The sequence below is a fragment of the Rhinoderma darwinii genome, chromosome 5, assembly GCF_050947455.1.
Source record: "Rhinoderma darwinii isolate aRhiDar2 chromosome 5, aRhiDar2.hap1, whole genome shotgun sequence".
In the NCBI taxonomy this organism is placed as follows: Eukaryota; Metazoa; Chordata; class Amphibia; order Anura; family Rhinodermatidae; genus Rhinoderma; species Rhinoderma darwinii.
This window is the reverse complement of record NC_134691.1, coordinates 231,349,743-231,372,654: the sequence shown is the minus strand read 5'-3', so window position 1 is coordinate 231,372,654 and position 22,912 is coordinate 231,349,743. Positions and strand designations below refer to the sequence as shown.

General features: G+C 48.1%; 15 non-coding genes and 1 pseudogene across 15 annotated transcripts; all 16 read right to left on the bottom strand.

Annotated features, from left to right (window-relative positions):
- Positions 1–1,098: 1,098 nt before the first annotated feature.
- LOC142653700 (U2 spliceosomal RNA) lies at positions 1,099–1,289 on the bottom strand. Its single transcript, XR_012848620.1, has one exon. It is a non-coding gene; the product is annotated as a U2 spliceosomal RNA (small nuclear RNA).
- A 1,234-nt stretch (positions 1,290–2,523) lies between these two features.
- Positions 2,524–2,714, bottom strand: LOC142653277 (U2 spliceosomal RNA). The gene has a single exon (XR_012848215.1). It is a non-coding gene; the product is annotated as a U2 spliceosomal RNA (small nuclear RNA).
- Positions 2,715–3,952: 1,238 nt separating this feature from the next.
- On the bottom strand, positions 3,953–4,143 carry LOC142653275 (U2 spliceosomal RNA). The gene has a single exon (XR_012848213.1). It is a non-coding gene; the product is annotated as a U2 spliceosomal RNA (small nuclear RNA).
- A 1,242-nt stretch (positions 4,144–5,385) lies between these two features.
- Positions 5,386–5,576, bottom strand: LOC142653274 (U2 spliceosomal RNA). The gene has a single exon (XR_012848212.1). It is a non-coding gene; the product is annotated as a U2 spliceosomal RNA (small nuclear RNA).
- Positions 5,577–6,818: 1,242 nt separating this feature from the next.
- Positions 6,819–7,009, bottom strand: LOC142653273 (U2 spliceosomal RNA). Its single transcript, XR_012848211.1, has one exon. It is a non-coding gene; the product is annotated as a U2 spliceosomal RNA (small nuclear RNA).
- Positions 7,010–8,239: 1,230 nt separating this feature from the next.
- On the bottom strand, positions 8,240–8,430 carry LOC142653272 (U2 spliceosomal RNA). Its single transcript, XR_012848210.1, has one exon. It is a non-coding gene; the product is annotated as a U2 spliceosomal RNA (small nuclear RNA).
- Positions 8,431–9,664: 1,234 nt separating this feature from the next.
- LOC142653665 (U2 spliceosomal RNA) lies at positions 9,665–9,855 on the bottom strand. The gene has a single exon (XR_012848588.1). It is a non-coding gene; the product is annotated as a U2 spliceosomal RNA (small nuclear RNA).
- Positions 9,856–11,097: 1,242 nt separating this feature from the next.
- Positions 11,098–11,288, bottom strand: LOC142653271 (U2 spliceosomal RNA). The gene has a single exon (XR_012848209.1). It is a non-coding gene; the product is annotated as a U2 spliceosomal RNA (small nuclear RNA).
- A 1,234-nt stretch (positions 11,289–12,522) lies between these two features.
- LOC142653644 (U2 spliceosomal RNA) lies at positions 12,523–12,713 on the bottom strand. The gene has a single exon (XR_012848569.1). It is a non-coding gene; the product is annotated as a U2 spliceosomal RNA (small nuclear RNA).
- Positions 12,714–13,951: 1,238 nt separating this feature from the next.
- LOC142655133 (U2 spliceosomal RNA) lies at positions 13,952–14,142 on the bottom strand. Its single transcript, XR_012849422.1, has one exon. It is a non-coding gene; the product is annotated as a U2 spliceosomal RNA (small nuclear RNA).
- Positions 14,143–15,365: 1,223 nt separating this feature from the next.
- On the bottom strand, positions 15,366–15,550 carry LOC142654174 (U2 spliceosomal RNA). Its single transcript, XR_012848910.1, has one exon. It is a non-coding gene; the product is annotated as a U2 spliceosomal RNA (small nuclear RNA).
- Positions 15,551–16,942: 1,392 nt separating this feature from the next.
- Positions 16,943–17,053, bottom strand: LOC142654647 (U2 spliceosomal RNA; annotated as a pseudogene).
- A 1,239-nt stretch (positions 17,054–18,292) lies between these two features.
- On the bottom strand, positions 18,293–18,483 carry LOC142653270 (U2 spliceosomal RNA). Its single transcript, XR_012848208.1, has one exon. It is a non-coding gene; the product is annotated as a U2 spliceosomal RNA (small nuclear RNA).
- Positions 18,484–19,725: 1,242 nt separating this feature from the next.
- Positions 19,726–19,916, bottom strand: LOC142653269 (U2 spliceosomal RNA). Its single transcript, XR_012848207.1, has one exon. It is a non-coding gene; the product is annotated as a U2 spliceosomal RNA (small nuclear RNA).
- A 1,234-nt stretch (positions 19,917–21,150) lies between these two features.
- LOC142653268 (U2 spliceosomal RNA) lies at positions 21,151–21,341 on the bottom strand. The gene has a single exon (XR_012848206.1). It is a non-coding gene; the product is annotated as a U2 spliceosomal RNA (small nuclear RNA).
- A 1,234-nt stretch (positions 21,342–22,575) lies between these two features.
- Positions 22,576–22,766, bottom strand: LOC142653664 (U2 spliceosomal RNA). The gene has a single exon (XR_012848587.1). It is a non-coding gene; the product is annotated as a U2 spliceosomal RNA (small nuclear RNA).
- Between the last annotated feature and the right edge of the window lie 146 nt (positions 22,767–22,912).

The window sequence follows — 22,912 nt, the reverse complement described above, 5'->3', positions numbered from 1 at the left end:
AGGAAGCCAGACAGGATTTGCTTCTTTTGCTTGCACCACAATGCAGTGCTGAAAGAGGAGGAATCTACATAAAAACGCCTTCCTGGCAACGCCCAAATGCCCTGCTGCCATGCAGATAAACACTGGCAGCGGCAGCAAGTGCATGCCCACAGCCACCCCTTGTTCCTTCACACCTTGTATCAGCTGTAATCCAGTCCAGTCCAGTGCTGCCTGCTGAGCAGCACTGACCAACACTGCCTGGGCCCAGGCTTTTATCTCTGAGGCCCCATTATGATGTCAGAAATCTGGCTCTGGCTCCTCAGGGCTCCACTATGACACGTGCAAAGTTCCGTCTGAACTTTATATAAGACGGTGCGGCTCAGTCAGTCACTCAGTGTTGCCTGAGAGGGCAACACTGCAACAGCCGGCCGCCAGGCTGTCTTTTTTTGCACAGCTAGTTGCCTCCAGGAGGCCACAAGAGGGAGACAAGGGACTGCAAAATGGAAAATAAGCATCCACCAACTTTACAGACAACTTCTCCTTGCTCCTACAACCTCCATCCTTGCACAGTTTGTTATTCTTCTAGGTAACATAGTAACAAATCCAAATTGCTGCTCTCTTTGTAGGCAAGCAAGGCTTTGTTGCAACTGCAATTCTTACTCCTTCTTGAAATGTAGGGACGACAGTACATTCCATCACATCCATCTAGTGTACACAGGTAGGTCCATTGTGGCGGGCGGGCGGGCGGGCGGGCGGCTTTAATGGCTGTTTGCTGTTCCCCTACTCCACTCCACTATTTGACTGTGGTGCTGCATCAATCAGTGGCTGGCTCAGGTGCAGCTCTTTAACTTACCTAAAAGGGAGGGCGGAGAGAAGACAAGGAAGGTGAATGAGCTGTTCCAATGTGAAATGCCGGAAACACAGACACACAGACGACACAAAACAAGAGGTGGCAATGTATTCATTAATTGCATTTAATCAATTAGCTCATTATCACTCATGCATTGTCCAACAGGTGTTGAAATAATGGGATTAAAAGGGGAGATCCCTTCAGAAAGACAGAAACAATGGCAAACACAAAAAACACTTTTGGAATCTGATTTTAGTCAACACATAAGGAAAGGGTGCACCGGTCCTGGAAATACTGCAATACCAGGTCAATGCGTGGAGTGGACAGAGCAAGCTCTATTTCCATCTCCCTGTTCTAAAAATCCATTTAATATATGGTCCCCAGATAGGGGACGTATCAGATATTAAACTGATAAAAACAGATACTACACTTGATCTTAGCCAAAAGGCCGAAAAGCGATAACCCGAACGGGCCGCGCGTTGCCCGAGCCTGCCCGATACTGCTGTTCAGCCCTTGCAGCGATTCAGCCTACTTCTAGGCAATTCCATGGGGCCCTGCAGGCTCACACACTCACAGCTACACGGGAGGTGAATAAAGGCCGGAGAGGAAGCCAGACAGGATTTGCTTCTTTTGCTTGCACCACAATGCAGTGCTGAAAGAGGAGGAATCTACATAAAAACGCCTTCCTGGCAACGCCCAAATGCCCTGCTGCCATGCAGATAAACACTGGCAGCGGCAGCAAGTGCATGCCCACAGCCACCCCTTGTTCCTTCACACCTTGTATCAGCTGTAATCCAGTCCAGTCCAGTGCTGCCTGCTGAGCAGCACTGACCAACACTGCCTGGGCCCAGGCTTTTATCTCTGAGGCCCCATTATGATGTCAGAAAGCTGGCTCTGGCTCCTCAGGGCTCCACTATGACACGTGCAAAGTTCCGTCTGAACTTTATATAAGACGGTGCGGCTCAGTCAGTCACTCAGTGTTGCCTGAGAGGGCAACACTGCAACAGCCGGCCGCCAGGCTGTCTTTTTTTGCACAGCTAGTTGCCTCCAGGAGGCCACAAGAGGGAGACAAGGGACTGCAAAATGGAAAATAAGCATCCACCAACTTTACAGACAACTTCTCCTTGCTCCTACAACCTCCATCCTTGCACAGTTTGTTATTCTTCTAGGTAACATAGTAACAAATCCAAATTGCTGCTCTCTTTGTAGGCAAGCAAGGCTTTGTTGCAACTGCAATTCTTACTCCTTCTTGAAATGTAGGGACGACAGTACATTCCATCACATCCATCTAGTGTACACAGGTAGGTCCATTGTGGCGGGCGGGCGGGCGGCTTTAATGGCTGTTTGCTGTTCCCCTACTCCACTCCACTATTTGACTGTGGTGCTGCATCAATCAGTGGCTGGCTCAGGTGCAGCTCTTTAACTTACCTAAAAGGGAGGGCGGAGAGAAGACAAGGAAGGTGAATGAGCTGTTCCAATGTGAAATGCCGGAAACACAGACACACAGACGACACAAAACAAGAGGTGGCAATGTATTCATTAATTGCATTTAATCAATTAGCTCATTATCACTCATGCATTGTCCAACAGGTGTTGAAATAATGGGATTAAAAGGGGAGATCCCTTCAGAAAGACAGAAACAATGGCAAACACAAAAAACACTTTTGGAATCTGATTTTAGTCAACACATAAGGAAAGGGTGCACCGGTCCTGGAAATACTGCAATACCAGGTCAATGCGTGGAGTGGACAGAGCAAGCTCTATTTCCATCTCCCTGTTCTAAAAATCCATTTAATATATGGTCCCCAGATAGGGGACGTATCAGATATTAAACTGATAAGAACAGATACTACACTTGATCTTAGCCAAAAGGCCGAGAAGCGATAACCCGAACGGGCCGCGCGTTGCCCGAGCCTGCCCGATACTGCTGTTCAGCCCTTGCAGCGATTCAGCCTACTTCTAGGCAATTCCATGGGGCCCTGCAGGCTCACACACTCACAGCTACACGGGAGGTGAATAAAGGCCGGAGAGGAAGCCAGACAGGATTTGCTTCTTTTGCTTGCACCACAATGCAGTGCTGAAAGAGGAGGAATCTACATAAAAACGCCTTCCTGGCAACGCCCAAATACCCTGCTGCCATGCAGATAAACACTGGCAGCGGCAGCAAGTGCATGCCCACAGCCACCCCTTGTTCCTTCACACCTTGTATCAGCTGTAATCCAGTCCAGTCCAGTGCTGCCTGCTGAGCAGCACTGACCAACACTGCCTGGGCCCAGGCTTTTATCTCTGAGGCCCCATTATGATGTCAGAAAGCTGGCTCTGGCTCCTCAGGGCTCCACTATGACACGTGCAAAGTTCCGTCTGAACTTTATATAAGACGGTGCGGCTCAGTCAGTCACTCAGTGTTGCCTGAGAGGGCAACACTGCAACAGCCGGCCGCCAGGCTGTCTTTTTTTGCACAGCTAGTTGCCTCCAGGAGGCCACAAGAGGGAGACAAGGGACTGCAAAATGGAAAATAAGCATCCACCAACTTTACAGACAACTTCTCCTTGCTCCTACAACCTCCATCCTTGCACAGTTTGTTATTCTTCTAGGTAACATAGTAACAAATCCAAATTGCTGCTCTCTTTGTAGGCAAGCAAGGCTTTGTTGCAACTGCAATTCTTACTCCTTCTTGAAATGTAGGGACGACAGTACATTCCATCACATCCATCTAGTGTACACAGGTAGGTCCATTGTGGCGGGCGGGCGGGCGGGCGGCTTTAATGGCTGTTTGCTGTTCCCCTACTCCACTCCACTATTTGACTGTGGTGCTGCATCAATCAGTGGCTGGCTCAGGTGCAGCTCTTTAACTTACCTAAAAGGGAGGGCGGAGAGAAGACAAGGAAGGTGAATGAGCTGTTCCAATGTGAAATGCCGGAAACACAGACACACAGACGACACAAAACAAGAGGTGGCAATGTATTCATTAATTGCATTTAATCAATTAGCTCATTATCACTCATGCATTGTCCAACAGGTGTTGAAATAATGGGATTAAAAGGGGAGATCCCTTCAGAAAGACAGAAACAATGGCAAACACAAAAAACACTTTTGGAATCTGATTTTAGTCAACACATAAGGAAAGGGTGCACCGGTCCTGGAAATACTGCAATACCAGGTCAATGCGTGGAGTGGACAGAGCAAGCTCTATTTCCATCTCCCTGTTCTAAAAATCCATTTAATATATGGTCCCCAGATAGGGGACGTATCAGATATTAAACTGATAAGAACAGATACTACACTTGATCTTAGCCAAAAGGCCGAGAAGCGATAACCCGAACGGGCCGCGCGTTGCCCGAGCCTGCCCGATACTGCTGTTCAGCCCTTGCAGCGATTCAGCCTACTTCTAGGCAATTCCATGGGGCCCTGCAGGCTCACACACTCACAGCTACACGGGAGGTGAATAAAGGCCGGAGAGGAAGCCAGACAGGATTTGCTTCTTTTGCTTGCACCACAATGCAGTGCTGAAAGAGGAGGAATCTACATAAAAACGCCTTCCTGGCAACGCATAAATGCCCTGCTGCCATGCAGATAAACACTGGCAGCGGCAGCAAGTGCATGCCCACAGCCACCCCTTGTTCCTTCACACCTTGTATCAGCTGTAATCCAGTCCAGTCCAGTGCTGCCTGCTGAGCAGCACTGACCAACACTGCCTGGGCCCAGGCTTTTATCTCTGAGGCCCCATTATGATGTCAGAAAGCTGGCTCTGGCTCCTCAGGGCTCCACTATGACACGTGCAAAGTTCCGTCTGAACTTTATATAAGACGGTGCGGCTCAGTCAGTCACTCAGTGTTGCCTGAGAGGGCAACACTGCAACAGCCGGCCGCCAGGCTGTCTTTTTTTGCACAGCTAGTTGCCTCCAGGAGGCCACAAGAGGGAGACAAGGGACTGCAAAATGGAAAATAAGCATCCACCAACTTTACAGACAACTTCTCCTTGCTCCTACAACCTCCATCCTTGCACAGTTTGTTATTCTTCTAGGTAACATAGTAACAAATCCAAATTGCTGCTCTCTTTGTAGGCAAGCAAGGCTTTGTTGCAACTGCAATTCTTACTCCTTCTTGAAATGTAGGGACGACAGTACATTCCATCACATCCATCTAGTGTACACAGGTAGGTCCATTGTGGCGGGCGGGCGGGCGGGCGGGCGGCTTTAATGGCTGTTTGCTGTTCCCCTACTCCACTCCACTATTTGACTGTGGTGCTGCATCAATCAGTGGCTGGCTCAGGTGCAGCTCTTTAACTTACCTAAAAGGGAGGGCGGAGAGAAGACAAGGAAGGTGAATGAGCTGTTCCAATGTGAAATGCCGGAAACACAGACACACAGACGACACAAAACAAGAGGTGGCAATGTATTCATTAATTGCATTTAATCAATTAGCTCATTATCACTCATGCATTGTCCAACAGGTGTTGAAATAATGGGATTAAAAGGGGAGATCCCTTCAGAAAGACAGAAACAATGGCAAACACAAAAAACACTTTTGGAATCTGATTTTAGTCAACACATAAGGAAAGGGTGCACCGGTCCTGGAAATACTGCAATACCAGGTCAATGCGTGGAGTGGACAGAGCAAGCTCTATTTCCATCTCCCTGTTCTAAAAATCCATTTAATATATGGTCCCCAGATAGGGGACGTATCAGATATTAAACTGATAAGAACAGATACTACACTTGATCTTAGCCAAAAGGCCGAGAAGCGATAACCCGAACGGGCCGCGCGTTGCCCGAGCCTGCCCGATACTGCTGTTCAGCCCTTGCAGCGATTCAGCCTACTTCTAGGCAATTCCATGGGGCCCTGCAGGCTCACACACTCACAGCTACACGGGAGGTGAATAAAGGCCGGAGAGGAAGCCAGACAGGATTTGCTTCTTTTGCTTGCACCACAATGCAGTGCTGAAAGAGGAGGAATCTACATAAAAACGCCTTCCTGGCAACGCCCAAATGCCCTGCTGCCATGCAGATAAACACTGGCAGCGGCAGCAAGTGCATGCCCACAGCCACCCCTTGTTCCTTCACACCTTGTATCAGCTGTAATCCAGTCCAGTCCAGTGCTGCCTGCTGAGCAGCACTGACCAACACTGCCTGGGCCCAGGCTTTTATCTCTGAGGCCCCATTATGATGTCAGAAAGCTGGCTCTGGCTCCTCAGGGCTCCACTATGACACGTGCAAAGTTCCGTCTGAACTTTATATAAGACGGTGCGGCTCAGTCAGTCACTCAGTGTTGCCTGAGAGGGCAACACTGCAACAGCCGGCCGCCAGGCTGTCTTTTTTTGCACAGCTAGTTGCCTCCAGGAGGCCACAAGAGGGAGACAAGGGACTGCAAAATGGAAAATAAGCATCCACCAACTTTACAGACAACTTCTCCTTGCTCCTACAACCTCCATCCTTGCACAGTTTGTTATTCTTCTAGGTAACATAGTAACAAATCCAAATTGCTGCTCTCTTTGTAGGCAAGCAAGGCTTTGTTGCAACTGCAATTCTTACTCCTTCTTGAAATGTAGGGACGACAGTACATTCCATCACATCCATCTAGTGTACACAGGTAGGTCCATTGTGGCGGGCGGGCGGGCGGGCGGGCGGCTTTAATGGCTGTTTGCTGTTCCCCTACTCCACTCCACTATTTGACTGTGGTGCTGCATCAATCAGTGGCTGGCTCAGGTGCAGCTCTTTAACTTACCTAAAAGGGAGGGCGGAGAGAAGACAAGGAAGGTGAATGAGCTGTTCCAATGTGAAATGCCGGAAACACAGACACACAGACGACACAAAACAAGAGGTGGCAATGTATTCATTAATTGCATTTAATCAATTAGCTCATTATCACTCATGCATTGTCCAACAGGTGTTGAAATAATGGGATTAAAAGGGGAGATCCCTTCAGAAAGACAGAAACAATGGCAAACACAAAAAACACTTTTGGAATCTGATTTTAGTCAACACATAAGGAAAGGGTGCACCGGTCCTGGAAATACTGCAATACCAGGTCAATGCGTGGAGTGGACAGAGCAAGCTCTATTTCCATCTCCCTGTTCTAAAAATCCATTTAATATATGGTCCCCAGATAGGGGACGTATCAGATATTAAACTGATAAGAACAGATACTACACTTGATCTTAGCCAAAAGGCCGAGAAGCGATAACCCGAACGGGCCGCGCGTTGCCCGAGCCTGCCCGATACTGCTGTTCAGCCCTTGCAGCGATTCAGCCTACTTCTAGGCAATTCCATGGGGCCCTGCAGGCTCACACACTCACAGCTACACGGGAGGTGAATAAAGGCCGGAGAGGAAGCCAGACAGGATTTGCTTCTTTTGCTTGCACCACAATGCAGTGCTGAAAGAGGAGGAATCTACATAAAAACGCCTTCCTGGCAACGCCCAAATGCCCTGCTGCCATGCAGATAAACACTGGCAGCGGCAGCAAGTGCATGCCCACAGCCACCCCTTGTTCCTTCACACCTTGTATCAGCTGTAATCCAGTCCAGTCCAGTGCTGCCTGCTGAGCAGCACTGACCAACACTGCCTGGGCCCAGGCTTTTATCTCTGAGGCCCCATTATGATGTCAGAAAGCTGGCTCTGGCTCCTCAGGGCTCCACTATGACACGTGCAAAGTTCCGTCTGAACTTTATATAAGACGGTGCGGCTCAGTCAGTCACTCAGTGTTGCCTGAGAGGGCAACACTGCAACAGACGGCCGCCAGGCTGTCTTTTTTTGCACAGCTAGTTGCCTCCAGGAGGCCACAAGAGGGAGACAAGGGACTGCAAAATGGAAAATAAGCATCCACCAACTTTACAGACAACTTCTCCTTGCTCCTACAACCTCCATCCTTGCACAGTTTGTTATTCTTCTAGGTAACATAGTAACAAATCCAAATTGCTGCTCTCTTTGTAGGCAAGCAAGGCTTTGTTGCAACTGCAATTCTTACTCCTTCTTGAAATGTAGGGACGACAGTACATTCCATCACATCCATCTAGTGTACACAGGTAGGTCCATTGTGGCGGGCGGGCGGCTTTAATGGCTGTTTGCTGTTCCCCTACTCCACTCCACTATTTGACTGTGGTGCTGCATCAATCAGTGGCTGGCTCAGGTGCAGCTCTTTAACTTACCTAAAAGGGAGGGCGGAGAGAAGACAAGGAAGGTGAATGAGCTGTTCCAATATGAAATGCCGGAAACACAGACACACAGACGACACAAAACAAGAGGTGGCAATGTATTCATTAATTGCATTTAATCAATTAGCTCATTATCACTCATGCATTGTCCAAGAGGTGTTGAAATAATGGGATTAAAAGGGGAGATCCCTTCAGAAAGACAGAAACAATGGCAAACACAAAAAACACTTTTGGAATCTGATTTTAGTCAACACATAAGGAAAGGGTGCACCGGTCCTGGAAATACTGCAATACCAGGTCAATGCGTGGAGTGGACAGAGCAAGCTCTATTTCCATCTCCCTGTTCTAAAAATCCATTTAATATATGGTCCCCAGATAGGGGACGTATCAGATATTAAACTGATAAGAACAGATACTACACTTGATCTTAGCCAAAAGGCCGAGAAGCGATAACCCGAACGGGCCGCGCGTTGCCCGAGCCTGCCCGATACTGCTGTTCAGCCCTTGCAGCGATTCAGCCTACTTCTAGGCAATTCCATGGGGCCCTGCAGGCTCACACACTCACAGCTACACGGGAGGTGAATAAAGGCCGGAGAGGAAGCCAGACAGGATTTGCTTCTTTTGCTTGCACCACAATGCAGTGCTGAAAGAGGAGGAATCTACATAAAAACGCCTTCCTGGCAACGCCCAAATGCCCTGCTGCCATGCAGATAAACACTGGCAGCGGCAGCAAGTGCATGCCCACAGCCACCCCTTTTTCCTTCACACCTTGTATCAGCTGTAATCCAGTCCAGTCCAGTGCTGCCTGCTGAGCAGCACTGACCAACACTGCCTGGGCCCAGGCTTTTATCTCTGAGGCCCCATTATGATGTCAGAAAGCTGGCTCTGGCTCCTCAGGGCTCCACTATGACACGTGCAAAGTTCCGTCTGAACTTTATATAAGACGGTGCGGCTCAGTCAGTCACTCAGTGTTGCCTGAGAGGGCAACACTGCAACAGCCGGCCGCCAGGCTGTCTTTTTTTGCACAGCTAGTTGCCTCCAGGAGGCCACAAGAGGGAGACAAGGGACTGCAAAATGGAAAATAAGCATCCACCAACTTTACAGACAACTTCTCCTTGCTCCTACAACCTCCATCCTTGCACAGTTTGTTATTCTTCTAGGTAACATAGTAACAAATCCAAATTGCTGCTCTCTTTGTAGGCAAGCAAGGCTTTGTTGCAACTGCAATTCTTACTCCTTCTTGAAATGTAGGGACGACAGTACATTCCATCACATCCATCTAGTGTACACAGGTAGGTCCATTGTGGCGGGCGGGCGGGCGGCTTTAATGGCTGTTTGCTGTTCCCCTACTCCACTCCACTATTTGACTGTGGTGCTGCATCAATCAGTGGCTGGCTCAGGTGCAGCTCTTTAACTTACCTAAAAGGGAGGGCGGAGAGAAGACAAGGAAGGTGAATGAGCTGTTCCAATGTGAAATGCCGGAAACACAGACACACAGACGACACAAAACAAGAGGTGGCAATGTATTCATTAATTGCATTTAATCAATTAGCTCATTATCACTCATGCATTGTCCAACAGGTGTTTAAATAATGGGATTAAAAGGGGAGATCCCTTCAGAAAGACAGAAACAATGGCAAACACAAAAAACACTTTTGGAATCTGATTTTAGTCAACACATAAGGAAAGGGTGCACCGGTCGTGGAAATACTGCAATACCAGGTCAATGCGTGGAGTGGACAGAGCAAGCTCTATTTCCATCTCCCTGTTCTAAAAATCCATTTAATATATGGTCCCCAGATAGGGGACGTATCAGATATTAAACTGATAAGAACAGATACTACACTTGATCTTAGCCAAAAGGCCGAGAAGCGATAACCCAAACGGGCCGCGCGTTGCCCGAGCCTGCCCGATACTGCTGTTCAGCCCTTGCAGCGATTCAGCCTACTTCTAGGCAATTCCATGGGGCCCTGCAGGCTCACACACTCACAGCTACACGGGAGGTGAATAAAGGCCGGAGAGGAAGCCAGACAGGATTTGCTTCTTTTGCTTGCACCACAATGCAGTGCTGAAAGAGGAGGAATCTACATAAAAACGCCTTCCTGGCAACGCCCAAATGCCCTGCTGCCATGCAGATAAACACTGGCAGCGGCAGCAAGTGCATGCCCACAGCCACCCCTTGTTCCTTCACACCTTGTATCAGCTGTAATCCAGTCCAGTCCAGTGCTGCCTGCTGAGCAGCACTGACCAACACTGCCTGGGCCCAGGCTTTTATCTCTGAGGCCCCATTATGATGTCAGAAAGCTGGCTCTGGCTCCTCAGGGCTCCACTATGACACGTGCAAAGTTCCGTCTGAACTTTATATAAGACGGTGCGGCTCAGTCAGTCACTCAGTGTTGCCTGAGAGGGCAACACTGCAACAGCCGGCCGCCAGGCTGTCTTTTTTTGCACAGCTAGTTGCCTCCAGGAGGCCACAAGAGGGAGACAAGGGACTGCAAAATGGAAAATAAGCATCCACCAACTTTACAGACAACTTCTCCTTGCTCCTACAACCTCCATCCTTGCACAGTTTGTTATTCTTCTAGGTAACATAGTAACAAATCCAAATTGCTGCTCTCTTTGTAGGCAAGCAAGGCTTTGTTGCAACTGCAATTCTTACTCCTTCTTGAAATGTAGGGACGACAGTACATTCCATCACATCCATCTAGTGTACACAGGTAGGTCCATTGTGGCGGGCGGGCGGGCGGGCGGGCGGCTTTAATGGCTGTTTGCTGTTCCCCTACTCCACTCCACTATTTGACTGTGGTGCTGCATCAATCAGTGGCTGGCTCAGGTGCAGCTCTTTAACTTACCTAAAAGGGAGGGCGGAGAGAAGACAAGGAAGGTGAATGAGCTGTTCCAATGTGAAATGCCGGAAACACAGACACACAGACGACACAAAACAAGAGGTGGCAATGTATTCATTAATTGCATTTAATCAATTAGCTCATTATCACTCATGCATTGTCCAACAGGTGTTGAAATAATGGGATTAAAAGGGGAGATCCCTTCAGAAAGACAGAAACAATGGCAAACACAAAAAACACTTTTGGAATCTGATTTTAGTCAACACATAAGGAAAGGGTGCACCGGTCCTGGAAATACTGCAATACCAGGTCAATGCGTGGAGTGGACAGAGCAAGCTCTATTTCCATCTCCCTGTTCTAAAAATCCATTTAATATATGGTCCCCAGATAGGGGACGTATCAGATATTAAACTGATAAGAACAGATACTACACTTGATCTTAGCCAAAAGGCCGAGAAGCGATAACCCGAACGGGCCGCGCGTTGCCCGAGCCTGCCCGATACTGCTGTTCAGCCCTTGCAGCGATTCAGCCTACTTCTAGGCAATTCCATGGGGCCCTGCAGGCTCACACACTCACAGCTACACGGGAGGTGAATAAAGGCCGGAGAGGAAGCCAGACAGGATTTGCTTCTTTTGCTTGCACCACAATGCAGTGCTGAAAGAGGAGGAATCTACATAAAAACGCCTTCCTGGCAACGCCCAAATGCCCTGCTGCCATGCAGATAAACACTGGCAGCGGCAGCAAGTGCATGCCCACAGCCACCCCTTGTTCCTTCACACCTTGTATCAGCTGTAATCCAGTCCAGTCCAGTGCTGCCTGCTGAGCAGCACTGACCAACACTGCCTGGGCCCAGGCTTTTATCTCTGAGGCCCCATTATGATGTCAGAAATCTGGCTCTGGCTCCTCAGGGCTCCACTATGACACGTGCAAAGTTCCGTCTGAACTTTATATAAGACGGTGCGGCTCAGTCAGTCACTCAGTGTTGCCTGAGAGGGCAACACTGCAACAGCCGGCCGCCAGGCTGTCTTTTTTTGCACAGCTAGTTGCCTCCAGGAGGCCACAAGAGGGAGACAAGGGACTGCAAAATGGAAAATAAGCATCCACCAACTTTACAGACAACTTCTCCTTGCTCCTACAACCTCCATCCTTGCACAGTTTGTTATTCTTCTAGGTAACATAGTAACAAATCCAAATTGCTGCTCTCTTTGTAGGCAAGCAAGGCTTTGTTGCAACTGCAATTCTTACTCCTTCTTGAAATGTAGGGACGACAGTACATTCCATCACATCCATCTAGTGTACACAGGTAGGTCCATTGTGGCGGGCGGGCGGGCGGCTTTAATGGCTGTTTGCTGTTCCCCTACTCCACTCCACTATTTGACTGTGGTGCTGCATCAATCAGTGGCTGGCTCAGGTGCAGCTCTTTAACTTACCTAAAAGGGAGGGCGGAGAGAAGACAAGGAAGGTGAATGAGCTGTTCCAATGTGAAATGCCGGAAACACAGACACACAGACGACACAAAACAAGAGGTGGCAATGTATTCATTAATTGCATTTAATCAATTAGCTCATTATCACTCATGCATTGTCCAACAGGTGTTGAAATAATGGGATTAAAAGGGGAGATCCCTTCAGAAAGACAGAAACAATGGCAAACACAAAAAACACTTTTGGAATCTGATTTTAGTCAACACATAAGGAAAGGGTGCACCGGTCCTGGAAATACTGCAATACCAGGTCAATGCGTGGAGTGGACAGAGCAAGCTCTATTTCCATCTCCCTGTTCTAAAAATCCATTTAATATATGGTCCCCAGATAGGGGACGTATCAGATATTAAACTGATAAGAACAGATACTACACTTGATCTTAGCCATAAGGCCGAGAAGCGATAACCCGAACGGGCCGAGCGTTGCCCGAGCCTGCCCGATACTGCTGTTCAGCCCTTGCAGCGATTCAGCCTACTTCTAGGCAATTCCATGGGGCCCTGCAGGCTCACACACTCACAGCTACACGGGAGGTGAATAAAGGCCGGAGAGGAAGCCAGACAGGATTTGCTTCTTTTGCTTGCACCACAATGCAGTGCTGAAAGAGGAGGAATCTACATAAAAACGCCTTCCTGGCAACGCCCAAATGCCCTGCTGCCATGCAGATAAACACTGGCAGCGGCAGCAAGTGCATGCCCACAGCCACCCCTTGTTCCTTCACACCTTGTATCAGCTGTAATCCAGTCCAGTCCAGTGCTGCCTGCTGAGCAGCACTGACCAACACTGCCTGGGCCCAGGCTTTTATCTCTGAGGCCCCATTATGATGTCAGAAAGCTGGCTCTGGCTCCTCAGGGCTCCACTATGACACGTGCAAAGTTCCGTCTGAACTTTATATAAGACGGTGCGGCTCAGTCAGTCACTCAGTGTTGCCTGAGAGGGCAACACTGCAACAGCCGGCCGCCAGGCTGTCTTTTTTTGCATAGCTAGTTGCCTCCAGGAGGCCACAAGAGGGAGACAAGGGACTGCAAAATGGAAAATAAGCATCCACCAACTTTACAGACAACTTCTCCTTGCTCCTACAACCTCCATCCTTGCACAGTTTGTTATTCTTCTAGGTAACATAGTAACAAATCCAAATTGCTGCTCTCTTTGTAGGCAAGCAAGGCTTTGTTGCAACTGCAATTCTTACTCCTTCTTGAAATGTAGGGACGACAGTACATTCCATCACATCCATCTAGTGTACACAGGTAGGTCCATTGTGGCGGGCGGGCGGGCGGGCGGCTTTAATGGCTGTTTGCTGTTCCCCTACTCCACTCCACTATTTGACTGTGGTGCTGCATCAATCAGTGGCTTGCTCAGGTGCAGCTCTTTAACTTACCTAAAAGGGAGGGCGGAGAGAAGACAAGGAAGGTGAATGAGCTGTTCCAATGTGAAATGCCGGAAACACAGACACACAGACGACACAAAACAAGAGGTGGCAATGTATTCATTAATTGCATTTAATCAATTAGCTCATTATCACTCATGCATTGTCCAACAGGTGTTGAAATAATGGGATTAAAAGGGGAGATCCCTTCAGAAAGACAGAAACAATGGCAAACACAAAAAACACTTTTGGAATCTGATTTTAGTCAACACATAAGGAAAGGGTGCACCGGTCCTGGAAATACTGCAATACCAGGTCAATGCGTGGAGTGGACAGAGCAAGCTCTATTTCCATCTCCCTGTTCTAAAAATCCATTTAATATATGGTCCCCAGATAGGGGACATATCAGATATTAAACTGATAAGAACAGATACTACACTTGATCTTAGCCAAAAGGCCGAGAAGCGATAACCCGAACGGGCCGAGCGTTGCCCGAGCCTGCCCGATACTGCTGTTCAGCCCTTGCAGCGATTCAGCCTACTTCTAGGCAATTCCATGGGGCCCTGCAGGCTCACACACTCACAGCTACACGGGAGGTGAATAAAGGCCGGAGAGGAAGCCAGACAGGATTTGCTTCTTTTGCTTGCACCACAATGCAGTGCTGAAAGAGGAGGAATCTACATAAAAACGCCTTCCTGGCAACGCCCAAATGCCCTGCTGCCATGCAGGTCCATTGTGGCATGCCCACAGCCACCCCTTGTTCCTTCACACCTTGTATCAGCTGTAATCCAGTCCAGTCCAGTGCTGCCTGCTGAGCAGCACTGACCAACACTGCCTGGGCCCAGGCTTTTATCTCTGAGGCCCCATTATGATGTCAGAAAGCTGGCTCTGGCTCCTCAGGGCTCCACTATGACACGTGCAAAGTTCCGTCTGAACTTTATATAAGACGGTGCGGCTCAGTCAGTCACTCAGTGTTGCCTGAGAGGGCAACACTGCAACAGCCGGCCGCCAGGCTGTCTTTTTTTGCACAGCTAGTTGCCTCCAGGAGGCCACAAGAGGGAGACAAGGGACTGCAAAATGGAAAATAAACATCCACCAACTTTACAGACAACTTCTCCTTGCTCCTACAACCTCCATCCTTGCACAGTTTGTTATTCTTCTAGGTAACATAGTAACAAATCCAAATTGCTGCTCTCTTTGTAGGCAAGCAAGGCTTTGTTGCAACTGCAATTCTTACTCCTTCTTGAAATGTAGGGACGACAGTACATTCCATCACATCCATCTAGTGTACACAGGTAGGTCCATTGTGGCGGGCGGGCGGGCGGGCGGCTTTAATGGCTGTTTGCTGTTCCCCTACTCCACTCCACTATTTGACTGTGGTGCTGCATCAATCAGTGGCTGGCTCAGGTGCAGCTCTTTAACTTACCTAAAAGGGAGGGCGGAGAGAAGACAAGGAAGGTGAATGAGCTGTTCCAATGTGAAATGCCGGAAACACAGACACACAGACGACACAAAACAAGAGGTGGCAATGTATTCATTAATTGCATTTAATCAATTAGCTCATTATCACTCATGCATTGTCCAACAGGTGTTGAAATAATGGGATTAAAAGGGGAGATCCCTTCAGAAAGACAGAAACAATGGCAAACACAAAAAACACTTTTGGAATCTGATTTTAGTCAACACATAAGGAAAGGGTGCACCGGTCCTGGAAATACTGCAATACCAGGTCAATGCGTGGAGTGGACAGAGCAAGCTCTATTTCCATCTCCCTGTTCTAAAAATCCATTTAATATATGGTCCCCAGATAGGGGACGTATCAGATATTAAACTGATAAGAACAGATAAGGTTTCCACTCAGATCCGTCTCGAGTTAAATTTTAAACTTCAAATTTAAAGACTTGATCATCATTATGAAAAACCAAATATAATTTTAATTTCTCTCTCTTTTTTTTTTTTAAAGTAAAATTAATAAAACAAACCGTTTCTTAAAGCGATTACACCAAGCATATCCACAAGATGTTCTCGAAGATCTTGACCGTCCCATTCCAAATTTACAATACATGCCAACCAGGTTGGCACTTCATATCTCTCCAGAAAATCCGGTACACTCCCTCTCAAACAGGTTCGTACCCGCCTCCGAACCTTCTCAAAATTAATTTTATCTCTTAATCCCTCCACGTCTTTTACTAGTTTGTCTCTTTCTGCTCTATCTTCATCTGAAACTACATTTTGTTCCACAATTTTTCTCCTTTTTGTTTCATCACTTTTTTTAACTTCAACACTTTTCCCCGCTCCTCCCTTTTTCTGTGGCTTATCCTCTTTTTGTGGGGTAACTTTCTCTTCCTTTCTGTTAACTATCACTTCCTTTCTTTTAACGGTCTTCTTACTCTCCTCCTTTGCTTCACTTTTACTTTTTTTTGGACAATTTTTAAACACATGCCCTTCTTCTCTACACATGTTACACACTTTGCCCTTCTCACAATCATTATACTTATGACCTTCCTTAAAACATTTGGTACAAATTATTTTTCCACAATTCTCCTTCTCATGCCCATACTCTTTACAATTGTGGCAAAAAATCCCCATTCCAAAAAAGTAGAGATTCCCACTTGCACTGCCAATTTTAAAGCGTGCTGGAGGAAGCAATAAGTTTCCAGCCTCTCCAACTGCCTTAAATTTACACAGGAATTTCCATTTACCTGTCCAGAATCCAAAGGGATTAAAGACCTTACCCTTCTCCACCACCTCCTCACAGAACTTAGTGAGAAAGCATATAATATCGTCTTTACACACATAGGGGGAAAACATTTTATCAATGACCAACTTTTTGCTAGGAGCAAAGTGCGGTGTTACAATCACACCAACCAGTCTTGGATCCTGCTTCTTCTTCTTTAAAGTGTCCAGAAAATCCAGATAAATGTCCTCTGTACAAAAAGTGACATCGAAACATCCTCTTCTTGGATAGTCCATTACAGACAATATCCATTGTCTCTCCAACTGGAAAAGATCAAGCAAGAGTACCTTCGTTAGGAATTCCAAGTCTCTGCTTTGTCCTCCAGATTCCTCCATCGTAAAACGAACAGCATTCCGAGTACGCATGTAGTCAGGGACTTCCTCCATCCTGCCGCAACAAAAGCCAACGATATCCAAAGAAATCCAAAGATAGTACCTTCAGCACCTAGATGCCAGGCAAGTGATCGCTCCCCGTTGCCCTGGACTAATCCTCCTCCCCAATAGCAGCAGAGGGGTGAAGTCTCTCCTAAGAGAAACGATCCCCCCAGGCCAAGGAAAAGGGTACCAGGGCACCTCCTGACCAAGAAACAAGGCAATACCCTAAAGTACTACACTTGATCTTAGCCAAAAGGCCGAGAAGCGATAACCCGAATGGGCCGCGCGTTGCCCGAGCCTGCCCGATACTGCTGTTCAGCCCTTGCAGCGATTCAGCCTACTTCTAGGCAATTCCATGGGGCCCTGCAGGCTCACACACTCACAGCTACACGGGAGGTGAATAAAGGCCGGAGAGGAAGCCAGACAGGATTTGCTTCTTTTGCTTGCACCACAATGCAGTGCTGAAAGAGGAGGAATCTACATAAAAACGCCTTCCTGGCAACGCCCAAATGCCCTGCTGCCATGCAGATAAACACTGGCAGCGGCAGCAAGTGCATGCCCACAGCCACCCCTTGTTCCTTCACACCTTGTATCAGCTGTAATCCAGTCCAGTCCAGTGCTGCCTGCTGAGCAGCACTGACCAACACTGCCTGGGCCCAGGCTTTTATCTCTGAGGCCCCATTATGATGTCAGAAAGCTGGCTCTGGCTCCTCAGGGCTCCACTATGACACGTGCAAAGTTCCGTCTGAACTTTATATAAGACGGTGCGGCTCAGTCAGTCACTCAGTGTTGCCTGAGAGGGCAACACTGCAACAGCCGGCCGCCAGGCTGTCTTTTTTTGCACAGCTAGTTGCCTCCAGGAGGCCACAAGAGGGAGACAAGGGACTGCAAAATGGAAAATAAGCATCCACCAACTTTACAGACAACTTCTCCTTGCTCCTACAACCTCCATCCTTGCACAGTTTGTTATTCTTCTAGGTAACATAGTAACAAATCCAAATTGCTGCTCTCTTTGTAGGCAAGCAAGGCTTTGTTGCAACTGCAATTCTTACTCCTTCTTGAAATGTAGGGACGACAGTACATTCCATCACATCCATCTAGTGTACACAGGTAGGTCCATTGTGGCGGGCGGGCGGGCGGGCGGCTTTAATGGCTGTTTGCTGTTCCCCTACTCCACTCCACTATTTGACTGTGGTGCTGCATCAATCAGTGGCTGGCTCAGGTGCAGCTCTTTAACTTACCGAAAAAGGGAGGGCGGAGAGAAGACAAGGAAGGTGAATGAGCTGTTCCAATGTGAAATGCCGGAAACACAGACACACAGACGACACAAAACAAGAGGTGGCAATGTATTCATTAATTGCATTTAATCAATTAGCTCATTATCACTCATGCATTGTCCAACAGGTGTTGAAATAATGGGATTAAAAGGGGAGATCCCTTCAGAAAGACAGAAACAATGGCAAACACAAAAAACACTTTTGGAATCTGATTTTAGTCAACACATAAGGAAAGGGTGCACCGGTCCTGGAAATACTGCAATACCAGGTCAATGCGTGGAGTGGACAGAGCAAGCTCTATTTCCATCTCCCTGTTCTAAAAATCCATTTAATATATGGTCCCCAGATAGGGGACGTATCAGATATTAAACTGATAAGAACAGATACTACACTTGATCTTAGCCAAAAGGCCGAGAAGCGATAACCCGAACGGGCCGCGCGTTGCCCGAGCCTGCCCGATACTGCTGTTCAGCCCTTGCAGCGATTCAGCCTACTTCTAGGCAATTCCATGGGGCCCTGCAGGCTCACACACTCACAGCTACACGGGAGGTGAATAAAGGCCGGAGAGGAAGCCAGACAGGATTTGCTTCTTTTGCTTGCACCACAATGCAGTGCTGAAAGAGGAGGAATCTACATAAAAACGCCTTCCTGGCAACGCCCAAATGCCCTGCTGCCATGCAGATAAACACTGGCAGCGGCAGCAAGTGCATGCCCACAGCCACCCCTTGTTCCTTCACACCTTGTATCAGCTGTAATCCAGTCCAGTCCAGTGCTGCCTGCTGAGCAGCACTGACCAACACTGCCTGGGCCCAGGCTTTTATCTCTGAGGCCCCATTATGATGTCAGAAAGCTGGCTCTGGCTCCTCAGGGCTCCACTATGACACGTGCAAAGTTCCGTCTGAACTTTATATAAGACGGTGCGGCTCAGTCAGTCACTCAGTGTTGCCTGAGAGGGCAACACTGCAACAGCCGGCCGCCAGGCTGTCTTTTTTTGCACAGCTAGTTGCCTCCAGGAGGCCACAAGAGGGAGACAAGGGACTGCAAAATGGAAAATAAGCATCCACCAACTTTACAGACAACTTCTCCTTGCTCCTACAACCTCCATCCTTGCACAGTTTGTTATTCTTCTAGGTAACATAGTAACAAATCCAAATTGCTGCTCTCTTTGTAGGCAAGCAAGGCTTTGTTGCAACTGCAATTCTTACTCCTTCTTGAAATGTAGGGACGACAGTACATTCCATCACATCCATCTAGTGTACACAGGTAGGTCCATTGTGGCGGGCGGGCGGGCGGGCGGGCGGCTTTAATGGCTGTTTGCTGTTCCCCTACTCCACTCCACTATTTGACTGTGGTGCTGCATCAATCAGTGGCTGGCTCAGGTGCAGCTCTTTAACTTACCTAAAAGGGAGGGCGGAGAGAAGACAAGGAAGGTGAATGAGCTGTTCCAATGTGAAATGCCGGAAACACAGACACACAGACGACACAAAACAAGAGGTGGCAATGTATTCATTAATTGCATTTAATCAATTAGCTCATTATCACTCATGCATTGTCCAACAGGTGTTGAAATAATGGGATTAAAAGGGGAGATCCCTTCAGAAAGACAGAAACAATGGCAAACACAAAAAACACTTTTGGAATCTGATTTTAGTCAACACATAAGGAAAGGGTGCACCGGTCCTGGAAATACTGCAATACCAGGTCAATGCGTGGAGTGGACAGAGCAAGCTCTATTTCCATCTCCCTGTTCTAAAAATCCATTTAATATATGGTCCCCAGATAGGGGACGTATCAGATATTAAACTGATAAGAACAGATACTACACTTGATCTTAGCCAAAAGGCCGAGAAGCGATAACCCGAACGGGCCGCGCGTTGCCCGAGCCTGCCCGATACTGCTGTTCAGCCCTTGCAGCGATTCAGCCTACTTCTAGGCAATTCCATGGGGCCCTGCAGGCTCACACACTCACAGCTACACGGGAGGTGAATAAAGGCCGGAGAGGAAGCCAGACAGGATTTGCTTCTTTTGCTTGCACCACAATGCAGTGCTGAAAGAGGAGGAATCTACATAAAAACGCCTTCCTGGCAACGCCCAAATGCCCTGCTGCCATGCAGATAAACACTGGCAGCGGCAGCAAGTGCATGCCCACAGCCACCCCTTGTTCCTTCACACCTTGTATCAGCTGTAATCCAGTCCAGTCCAGTGCTGCCTGCTGAGCAGCACTGACCAACACTGCCTGGGCCCAGGCTTTTATCTCTGAGGCCCCATTATGATGTCAGAAAGCTGGCTCTGGCTCCTCAGGGCTCCACTATGACACGTGCAAAGTTCCGTCTGAACTTTATATAAGACGGTGCGGCTCAGTCAGTCACTCAGTGTTGCCTGAGAGGGCAACACTGCAACAGACGGCCGCCAGGCTGTCTTTTTTTGCACAGCTAGTTGCCTCCAGGAGGCCACAAGAGGGAGACAAGGGACTGCAAAATGGAAAATAAGCATCCACCAACTTTACAGACAACTTCTCCTTGCTCCTACAACCTCCATCCTTGCACAGTTTGTTATTCTTCTAGGTAACATAGTAACAAATCCAAATTGCTGCTCTCTTTGTAGGCAAGCAAGGCTTTGTTGCAACTGCAATTCTTACTCCTTCTTGAAATGTAGGGACGACAGTACATTCCATCACATCCATCTAGTGTACACAGGTAGGTCCATTGTGGCGGGCGGGCGGGCGGCTTTAATGGCTGTTTGCTGTTCCCCTACTCCACTCCACTATTTGACTGTGGTGCTGCATCAATCAGTGGCTGGCTCAGGTGCAGCTCTTTAACTTACCTAAAAGGGAGGGCGGAGAGAAGACAAGGAAGGTGAATGAGCTGTTCCAATATGAAATGCCGGAAACACAGACACACAGACGACACAAAACAAGAGGTGGCAATGTATTCATTAATTGCATTTAATCAATTAGCTCATTATCACTCATGCATTGTCCAAGAGGTGTTGAAATAATGGGATTAAAAGGGGAGATCCCTTCAGAAAGACAGAAACAATGGCAAACACAAAAAACACTTTTGGAATCTGATTTTAGTCAACACATAAGGAAAGGGTGCACCGGTCCTGGAAATACTGCAATACCAGGTCAATGCGTGGAGTGGACAGAGCAAGCTCTATTTCCATCTCCCTGTTCTAAAAATCCATTTAATATATGGTCCCCAGATAGGGGACGTATCAGATATTAAACTGATAAGAACAGATACTACACTTGATCTTAGCCAAAAGGCCGAGAAGCGATAACCCGAACGGGCCGCGCGTTGCCCGAGCCTGCCCGATACTGCTGTTCAGCCCTTGCAGCGATTCAGCCTACTTCTAGGCAATTCCATGGGGCCCTGCAGGCTCACACACTCACAGCTACACGGGAGGTGAATAAAGGCCGGAGAGGAAGCCAGACAGGATTTGCTTCTTTTGCTTGCACCACAATGCAGTGCTGAAAGAGGAGGAATCTACATAAAAACGCCTTCCTGGCAACGCCCAAATGCCCTGCTGCCATGCAGATAAACACTGGCAGCGGCAGCAAGTGCATGCCCACAGCCACCCCTTGTTCCTTCACACCTTGTATCAGCTGTAATCCAGTCCAGTCCAGTGCTGCCTGCTGAGCAGCACTGACCAACACTGCCTGGGCCCAGGCTTTTATCTCTGAGGCCCCATTATGATGTCAGAAAGCTGGCTCTGGCTCCTCAGGGCTCCACTATGACACGTGCAAAGTTCCGTCTGAACTTTATATAAGACGGTGCGGCTCAGTCAGTCACTCAGTGTTGCCTGAGAGGGCAACACTGCAACAGCCGGCCGCCAGGCTGTCTTTTTTTGCACAGCTAGTTGCCTCCAGGAGGCCACAAGAGGGAGACAAGGGACTGCAAAATGGAAAATAAGCATCCACCAACTTTACAGACAACTTCTCCTTGCTCCTACAACCTCCATCCTTGCACAGTTTGTTATTCTTCTAGGTAACATAGTAACAAATCCAAATTGCTGCTCTCTTTGTAGGCAAGCAAGGCTTTGTTGCAACTGCAATTCTTACTCCTTCTTGAAATGTAGGGACGACAGTACATTCCATCACATCCATCTAGTGTACACAGGTAGGTCCATTGTGGCGGGCGGGCGGGCGGCTTTAATGGCTGTTTGCTGTTCCCCTACTCCACTCCACTATTTGACTGTGGTGCTGCATCAATCATTGGCTGGCTCAGGTGCAGCTCTTTAACTTACCTAAAAGGGAGGGCGGAGAGAAGACAAGGAAGGTGAATGAGCTGTTCCAATGTGAAATGCCGGAAACACAGACACACAGACGACACAAAACAAGAGGTGGCAATGTATTCATTAATTGCATTTAATCAATTAGCTCATTATCACTCATGCATTGTCCAACAGGTGTTTAAATAATGGGATTAAAAGGGGAGATCCCTTCAGAAAGACAGAAACAATGGCAAACACAAAAAACACTTTTGGAATCTGATTTTAGTCAACACATAAGGAAAGGGTGCACCGGTCGTGGAAATACTGCAATACCAGGTCAATGCGTGGAGTGGACAGAGCAAGCTCTATTTCCATCTCCCTGTTCTAAAAATCCATTTAATATATGGTCCCCAGATAGGGGACGTATCAGATATTAAACTGATAAGAACAGATACTACACTTGATCTTAGCCAAAAGGCCGAGAAGCGATAACCCGAACGGGCCGCGCGTTGCCCGAGCCTGCCCGATACTGCTGTTCAGCCCTTGCAGCGATTCAGCCTACTTCTAGGCAATTCCATGGGGCCCTGCAGGCTCACACACTCACAGCTACACGGAAGGTGAATAAAGGCCGGAGAG